The following is a 9703-nucleotide window of genomic DNA, read 5'->3' as shown; positions in this document are numbered from 1 at the left end:
TTTCTTTCTTTCTTTCTTTCTTTCTTTCTTTCTTTCTTTCTTTCTTTCTTTCAAAAAGATAATTTTAAAAAATAGTTTTTCAAGACAAGGTTTCTATTTGTAGCCTTGGCTGTTCTGGACTCACTTTGTAGACCAGGATGGGTTTGAACTCACAGCAATCTGCCTGCCTCTGCCCTCCCTGAGTGCTGGGATTACAGGCATGTGCCACCACCATGCCCAGCTCTGATCAATCTTTCTTATTAGCTAAAATTAGCCAATAAGTTAAGTTGCTCATGTGAATGCTCATGGAATTTGCTGACTTTAATTTGTATAATATCAGAAATTATGATGTTTGTTCTTCCTCATTCAGTGATTATAGTCTTTCTACAGTCATGTTTTTCTGCAGCACTTTCTAGGCCAATATGGCAGGAGATTTCCAAAATTTAATTCCTAAACTGAGAACAATTTTCTTTTTTTCCCCAGAGACAAGGTTTCTCTGTGTAGCCTTGGCTGTCTTAGAACTTACTCTGTAGACCAGACTGGCCTTGAACTCACAGAGATCCACATGACTCTGTCTCTCAGACTGCTGGGATTACAGCTATGCATCACCATGTCTAGTTAAGAACAATTTTTTTACTTATTTTAGGAATTTTTTTTTAATATAAATTCTTCTCCGATCTACTTTCACAAATATAACGGGGTAAATGGAATTAAGTGAGATCATGGAAATATTGAAGGCTGAAACACTGTTAAATTTTGTAATTATCTGAGGGACTTTTATCCACCACCAAGTTCATCCTATGGAAAGTACTATTTGCAACACAAACCATGAGTTGATTCCTTTTACCTTATACTATATATCAATCTCAGAGTTTTGTGGTTGAGGGGGGGGCTTTTTGTTGTTTGTTTGTTTGTTTTCAGACAGGGTCTCAATATATAGTTCTGGCTGTCCTAAAACTCACTAACAGGGATTAAAGGCAAACACCAACATTCCTGGCTTTCAGTATTTTTTAAATAAAAAAAATTAAATAAAGGTCTTCACTAGGTGTTTGTTCTTAAATTTGATGTGTAATTTAATGGGGAATTTATTTATTTATGTTTTTTGAAACAGTGTTTTCCTGTGTAGCTTTGGCTGTTCTGGAACTTACTCTGTACACCAGGCTGGCCTCAAACTCACAGAGATCTGCCTTCTTCTACCTCCCAAGTGCTGGGATTAAAGATATGTGGCACCATTTCCTAGTGGAAAAAAATATTTTTTTATAATGTAGCTCTACTGTTTTTTTTTTGTTTTGTTTTGTTTTTTGTTTTTTGTTTTTTGTTTTTTTGTTTTTGTTTTTTTTGTTTTGTTTTGTTTTGTTTTTTTTTTTTTTTGGTGCTTGAGATTTTAACCAAGAGCCTTAACATGCCAAGCAGGTGCTCTTCCAGAGAACCACAATAGCGAGTGTGGAAGGGAGGCCTTATCGAGGTTCTTCTTAGGGTATTGGATTTGAAGGAGCAGAGGTAAAAATGAGGCTCTGCAGTCAGCTTAACTTCTTCCTTGGTCTGAGTGGCCTGTGGCTTCCCAGGGAATGCCTGCTGGAGACAGAAGCTGGGGTAAAGCAATGAGTGTGGGAAGGGAGGTTAGGAGGGGTAGATGTTTGGTTCATTAGAGACCGGAGAAGATAGGAAGGGAGGCTGCAGCACATGGGACTGGAGATTTGGATTTGGAGGAGCAGAGGGGGAGGTGAAGATCTGCAATCAGTCTACCTGTTTCCCTGGCAGAACTGGCCTGTGACTCCATTTCACAAAGCAGCAGTTTGCCCTGAGCTGGATACTCCACTTTGAGTGAAGCACTAAAGCAAACTGATATGATAATGCATCCATGCATGTGGGTAACACCCAGATGCATAACATGCAGAAAGTTTTAAAACGAACAACACCAAGCTATACAGCACATTTATAAGACATAGACTGTTGGAGCATGATCCAAAAATAGAGCTTTGTGAGGAGAATTCTGAGTGCTTGTGAGAAAATTTCAAGAAAACAAGTGTCTTATGATCTCTTTCCTTCTAAACATGTTTCTTTGAATGTGTTTCATGCCTCTCCCAAGTGTAATAAATAGGAATGGGTTTGCTTCAGATTACCCATTGCTGCTTTCTTTGTTATTCAAAATGCTCACATGAGCCTGAACTCATGTGAACTTTGCTCATATGACCTTACTTTACCTTCAGATTATAAATTGGCTGACACTCTAAACAAAGTTAGCTACTGCATGAGGCTTTAGTCTTTCTCATTTTTAGGCTCCATTCTCCCAGGTCCTATTGCCTCTAGAGCAGAGAAAATAGACTAATAAATAAAAATAAAAAATATAGTTTATAAATTTATCAAATTAAATTCAGAGCAAACGTGTTTTATCAAAAACATAGCAAGCTCATGAGCCTGTGAAGCACAACAGGCTATCCTCCTGATTGTACTTTTCAAGGGTTGAGATTACAGGCTTGAGCCACCAGGCTCAGCCTGCAGAGCAATATCCAGGGACCCCAGGTTTTGTTTAAGTCATTTGTCTCATTGATAAAACAGTTTCAAAGAAGACTCATGAGGAAACAATGAAAGAAGAGGAATATAAGACTTTCATGTTAACCTCCTTCATCCTATAAGACCACCTACGTATGAATCATGATTACCAAATTCCTCTTCAACTCTACCCCTGAGCTTTATCTCTATGCTCTACCTACTTGTCACTGTTCACTTAGAACCTCTCTGTCATGTAAATTTCCTTGGCTTGACATTTCTGTAGCTTGACATCTGTGCAACTGGATTTTCTGTCCCTCATCTGACCAATTACAATGACTTGTGGCTTTTGTATTGACTCTTGGAATAACTAGGCTCCTTAATTAATTAATTTTTGTTTGTTTTTGTTTTATTATTATTAATTAATTAATTAATTAATTGATTTTAGTCAAAAGTCTCAGAAAGCATCCTTGCTTGGCCTAGAGCTCAGTATCTAGACAAGGCTAGCCTTAAAGATCCTCCTGCCTCAGCCTCCTGAGTGCTAGTTTTAAAGACATGCACCAGCATGTCTGGGTAATTAACATTGTTTTTGCTAGTCATTAAAAATTGACCTGATTTGTTTTCCCACCCATGTAGGATTACTCTTAATAAACTATGATTTTACAAAGTGTTATATAAGATATAAACTATAAGTCACACAATGTGGTGGTTTGAATGAGAATGGTGCTCATAGACTCGTATGTTTGAAGATCTAGTTCTCCGTTAGTAGAACTGTTTGAGAAGGATTAGGAATTGTGGCCATGTTAGGGAATGGATGTTACTGAGGACAGGCTTTGAGGCTTCAAAAGACTCAGGGCATTCCCAATGTGAATTTCTGCTTCCTACTTCTGGATCAGATGTGAACTCTTAACTGTTTCTGTCACCAACCATCTGAAAAATAATCTCAACACTTTCTTTCATAAGTTGCTTTGATCATCATGTTTTGTCACAGACAATGAATTATAACTAATACATGCAGTTAGTGCTTTCTGGAGACACCTAAGTGATATTGTTTTCCATTTCTAGGGAATAGATATTAGCGCCAGGTAAAAACTAGATTCAAATAGGCAGGATGATGCATGCCTTTAATCCCACCACTTAAGATGCTGAGACAGGCAGACTTCTGTGGGTTTGAGGCCAGCCTGTTCTACATAGTGAGTTTCAGGATAGCTAAGATTATGTAGAAAGACCATGTTTCAAACAAACAAACAAAATTCCTATATTTGTTCATTGTAGAATTTAAGCAGTAAATGTATCTGAAACAGTTCTGAAGTCAATTATTCAATTTGCCCATTTTATTATCATATCTCATCTGGAGTGATTCAGCTCAAATATTTATGAGCAATGAATAATGAATTGAGTGTAATAACTAGTTATTTCTTTTCATGATTAATACTCATATAAAAGGAAAATATGCTGAGGCATAAAGTGTGATTGAACTTCATAATTCCTTTTTTTGTATGATTTCTTTTTTTTTTTGCTGTAGGTCATGTGGAAATTTGTAGTTATGAAGTGATGTTTCCTCTTTTTACTTTTAGGGAAGAGTAGTGTTGGGAAGGCAATTTGAAATAATAGAAAAGGTTTTAGGAAGATAAGAGACTATTGGAGATGTAGTAGCATTCAACAGATATCTACCAAATATCTGTAACTAAACAGGCAAATCATTCAAAGGCAATTTGTTAGGGCAAGAAAAAAAAAACATCTATTTGGAAAGCTAGAGAACTAAAGATGTAGAAGCCATAACTAATAAAGTCTACCTTTCCTTGGGGCTGCAGGCTCAGAGGCTATTGGGAGTTGTGGGCAGTATATCAGACCAGTAGGCATCAGAACAGCTATCAACTTCAGAAGTCTTCATTTCTGATGCTTGGGCTCCTGATAGCCATAGACATAGATAGTCTGCATTCCTTAAATATAAAGAAAAGTTAATGACTCCAAAGTTTTATGGCAAGTCATTTAAGGTTTTTTTTCTAAGTAATAATTATTTCTATAGTTAATTATTAAGATACCACGGGCTTCTTTCCCCTGGGGACTATGGGCAGATTGCAAATGACTGCTTGTCTACAAAATGACAAGGGAGCTAGAGGCAGGCAACTTCCCAGTGGAGGGCAAGAGGAAATAACATTTTCTAATAAGCAGTTTTTTACCTCAGTTGGGGGTACTTTTTATAGCAGAGCCAGTGTGAGTCAACCAAAAGCAAGCAAAGTTAGAGAATTTATTTAAATCTTCCCTTGGCAAAATACCTACTATGGTAAATGTTAGGTATGTCAGCTCGGGGCAGGGGGGAACACAGACTCGCATACTCTAGAAAGTAGCATATAAAGGACAGTGGGTGGGTCAGCTTGAGTCCCTGAAACAGGACATAGATTTGATGACAGCGGCTGACTGGTAGCCAAGAGATATTAATGGGGGTTGATTCCAGCTGGACCAGCTCAGAGACCCAAGAACAGATAAGGTACAATGGGGGGTAACAGTCCATGAACAGATGCAAGGGACAATAGGTGATAGTGGTCCATGAACAGATATAAGGGAGTATAGGTAATGGTTATCCATGCTAGCTATGTTAGATCAAAACAACTTCGAGACTTCAAGCATGTATGCAGTGCTGGTCCCCTAGTAATGTTCTCAACTTCTGGGTATTTAAACCCCTGTGTGTATTTTTGCATAATATACATCAATTTAGAACAGACAGGGCTTCTGGTAAAGTAGGCTTTCAAGAACATGACTTTTTCCTGGAAGTACCCACCCTAGAGGACACGCAGAGAGGGGTTCACTCTCTGTCAAGAGTGTAGTGTATTCTTGTCTCCTCAATAGCTATAATTAATTAAACACGTAACTGCTGGGTCTACTAATGTCTTTATTCTTCTCTTCCAGGAGCATAAAAACTGAAGGTGCTGCTGGGGAAACTGGAGATTTTCCAGAAACAAACTGTAAAGAACCTGTACAAAGCTGATGGTCATAAAATGATTAAGCTTAGCAATGGTGTTTGGGAGGCTGAGACAGGATAGATGCTTAAAGGAAGTCTGGGCTGTGTAGCAAGAACCTATTTCAAAAAACTGTTAAGTTTCAAATCTAGGTCAAGCAGCTGAGGTGCCTATTTAACATATTAAATAGAACCTGGCCTCCAGGTTTTCCCAGCATCCCTCAGTCTCTACCTGTTACAGGGTATGGCTGGCATACGCCAACTTCTACTATGAACTTTCCAGCCCAGGGGCTGGACTGCCTTTCCCCAGAGGCTCCACCATATATGATTCATTCAGTTTGGTTACCCGCGCCCCCCCCCCCCCCCATTTTATACCTTTGGCCTTCTGACTGCTGTACTTGGTTCTCCTCTCCTTCTTCAGGGTCATGACCACTCTGGACTCTTCCAGGTGTGTCTGCCTCTGGCTATGCTCTCCCAAGTATCTATAATAAGCTTTCTCCTCCACCATACCTAGGAGCAGTTAAATCCTTTCCTTTTCTTTTATTATTTTCCATTTAAAAACAAAACAGCAAAATGCTTAAGCTCGGCTTCTGTCTTTAACAATGAAATTGAAAAGACAATTGATCAAAACACAACCCCAGTGACACTGGAGTTCCAAATGAGAATAATTTGGGGAAAGAGAACAAAGGAGGAGTTGGAATGATGCAAGAACTGCACAACTTATAGTACACAAGCCCCTGAAGTCTGTGACAGAGAAGAAAGAAAAGTTGGGTGGTAGTGGTGTATGACTTTAATCCCAGGACGCAGGGAGGCAGAGGCAGGCAGATCTCTGAGTCCAGCCAGACCACAGAGAAAATTCCAGGACAGCTACAGCTACATAGAGAAACCCTTTTTTAAGAAAATGAGGAGTAGGAGGAGGAAAAAAAGAAAAAAGGAAGGAAGGAAGGAAGGAAGGAAGGAAGGAAGGAAGGAAGGAAGGAAGGAAGGAAGGAAAGAAAAAATGAAAAGAAAGAAAGAAAAATGCTTAGCTGTCCTAAATTTAATTACATGCCAAGGATGGGAACAGATAAGAGAAAGTATCCCGATAAGATGATAGGTCAGTGAAACTCAAGAAACCACTCGTGGTTCTTTTTAAAATTCTTATTTATTGATGTATGTTTATGGGTATATACCACATGTGTGCTGGTACCTGAGGCCAGGAGAGAGTGTCAGAGCCCCTAGAGTGAGAGTTACGGGTGGTTGGGACCTGCAGAATTTGGGAGCCGAGAACCTGCTTGAGTCCTTTGTAAGAACAGGAAGCACTACAAACCACTGAGCCATCTCCTCAGACTCTCCTACAACCTCAGAAATTCTTCACTGAAACCCCAGGCAGAGGAAGGCTATGAAGACATTGAGACATTCTCCTTACAACCTCCGTTATCAAGAAGAAGAAATGGCCTCTCCTAGTAAGGCTCTCTTCTGTCTTCAAACTGCTTGCGCACTTTGCCTATAGCTCTTCGGGAAACCCTGCAGTTAAGGCCCAGCCTGGCATTGCCGGATAGCCTCTGTGCTCAGTATAAAATAACAGACTTCCTTTGTCAGCTGGGCTCCCTCTTCTCTGCCTGATCTGGGGTGCCTGAACTCCCACATCCTCTCCCTGAGGAGTGTCACATGGTCATTCTCCCTAGAAATTTGCCACTGAACTCCAGGGACTTGGCTGCCGGTCAGTCAGCCATGTGGTGCTGGCTACATGTCAGCGTGTCAGCGTGGATCACTGCAGCCATCCTTCTAGCACAGTGCCTGTCTGCAGCAACCAACCAGGTGCTTCTGAAGCAGCTATTTTGTCCTCCTAGACTAAACCCAGTTCCACCTCTGCCTCTCCTGCTTTGGAGCGCCAAGTGAGCCTTCATTACTGGCTGCTCACGAAACAGCCACCAACCTGCCCATGTCAGTCTGGGCCCTTCGTGCCGCCTGGCTCAGGTTCTGGAGCCCTGAGCTTCTTTGACCCTGGCACTTCACCCTTTCCCCCAGCTCCCAACCCCTAACCCAGATTGTGCACCTCTGTTTCTTGCCCTGCAGCAGCGGCAGGAAATGCAGAATGACAGCCTCATCCCAGGACAGCCAGCCCACGCTGCTGCCAGATGTTGAACGACTGCTATTGGACCATGTGAGTGACATGGGTGACCTCTCTCTAGTTTTCTATTGTAAAATAGTCTCTTTCTTTTTAGAAAGAGACATTATCTTCCAGCTGCTACCAAGCTGTACTGTTCGCTGTTTATGGAGTTTGTCCCAGTGCTGGTCCTTTAGCCACTTAGCATATGCTAGGACTGGATAAATCCATTTCAGAAAATTCCTAGTATCCAGAATTTAAATTTAACACAAGCAATACTTTGCTGTATTACTATAACACTAAAAATAGGCAGACACACTCTTCCTATAAAACTTGTTTTTAGGCTAGAGAGAAACTGGAATATACATACTCTTAGAGCCATGGACTAATACTATCTTTTAAACCATGTGAAAAGGGCACGGTGACACCCACCCTTAATCCCAGCACTTGGGAGGCAGAGACAGGTGGATCTTCTGTGAGTTCCAGGCTGACAATGGCTACAGAGTAAGACCTTGTCTCAAACAAAACAAAGCCATGCCAGTAGCTGGGCCTGGTGGTGAGCAAAGGCCTGTGAGCCAGGCTACCGACACCCAGTTCAGTGAGCCAACCATCTCTGTATTTTTAAGAACAGTTTGAGTTCATGAAGCAGTTTTGGAAACTTCAATAGGAAGAATACTGTTGGACAAATGATGCAGAACAAAGAAGAAGAGGAAGAGAAGAAGAAATGAACAAAAAGGTATAGACTGAATGAAAATAAGTATGATAAGTATAATGAAGGAGGAACAAAGCAGAATAAAGTAAATTGGTTTTTCTTAGACATGATCTCTCTATGTAGCCATGGTTGGCCTGGAACTCACTTTGTAGACCACAAACTCAAAGAGATTTGCCAGCCTCTGCCTCCTAAGTGATGGTGAAGAAAAAAAAAATATGCCTTAAGGTTATATGTACCTAACATAGATAAACTACTGCCTTGTACTGTGATAGTTTACTAACAATCCTTGCCTGGAAAACAGAGGATTATATGGAAGTAAATTGAGTTAACCTTCTAAGATAAAGTATGCTGAATTCAGCTTTTTGTATTCCTGCATGTTAAAGCCCTTTCCTCTTATCTAGGGAAAGCGAATACTTGCAAAACTGGTTTTTTTTTAATTTTTTATTTAACTTTTATTAATTACACTTTATTCCTTTTGTATCCCCCTATAAGCCCCTCCCTCCTCCCCTCCCAGTCCCACCCTCTCCCCTTTCTGCATGCATGCCCCTCCCCAAGTCCACTGATAGGGAAGGTCCTCCTCTCCTTCTTTCTGATCTTAGTCCATCAGTTCTCGTCAGAAGTGGCTGCATTGTCAGGGTTCTAGGTTATCTCCATGAATAGTCCTTGGTTGGAGTATGAGTCTCTGGGAAGATCCCTGTGTTCAAATTTTCTTGTTCTGTTGCTCTCCTTGTGGAGTTCCTGTCCTCTCCAGCTCTTACTATTTCCCACTTCTTACATAAAATTCCATTCATTCTGCCCGACAGTTGGCCATTAGGCTCAGCATCTGCTTTCATGGTATATATATACTCACTCATATAAACATACAACATAGAATAAACCCACTAAAATCTGTAAAGTCCAAGTGGATCAAGGACCTCAACATAAAACCAGATACTCTAAATCAGTTGGAAAAAAAAGTGGGAAACAGCCTAGAACTCATTGGCACAGGAGACAACTTCCTGAACAGAACACCAACAGCACAGGCTCTAAGAGCAACAATCAATAAATGGGACCTCATGAAACTGAAAAGCTTCTGTAAAGCAAAAGACACTGTCATCAAAACAAATAGACAGCCTACAGATTGGGAAAGAATCTTCACCAACCCTTTATCTGACAGAGGGCTAATATCAAGTATATATAAAGAACTAAAGAAGCAGAAAAGTAACAAACCAAGTAATCCACTTAAAAAATGGGGAACAGAGCTAAACAGAGAATTCTCGAAAGAGGAACATCGAATGGCAGAGAAACACTTAAAGAAATGCTCAACCTCATTAGCCATTAGGGAAATGCAAATCAAAACGACCCTGAGATTTCACCTTACACCCATCAGAATGGCCAAGATGAAAAACTCAAGTGATAGCACATGCTGGAGAGGTTGTGGAGAAAAGGGAACCCTCCTCCATTGCTGGTGGGAATGTAAACTGGTTCAACCACT

The sequence above is a fragment of the Psammomys obesus genome, unplaced genomic scaffold (assembly GCF_907164565.1).
Source record: "Psammomys obesus unplaced genomic scaffold, mPsaObe1.curated_primary_1811, whole genome shotgun sequence".
Lineage (NCBI taxonomy): Eukaryota > Metazoa > Chordata > Mammalia > Rodentia > Muridae > Psammomys > Psammomys obesus.
This window is presented reverse-complemented; position numbering follows the sequence as displayed.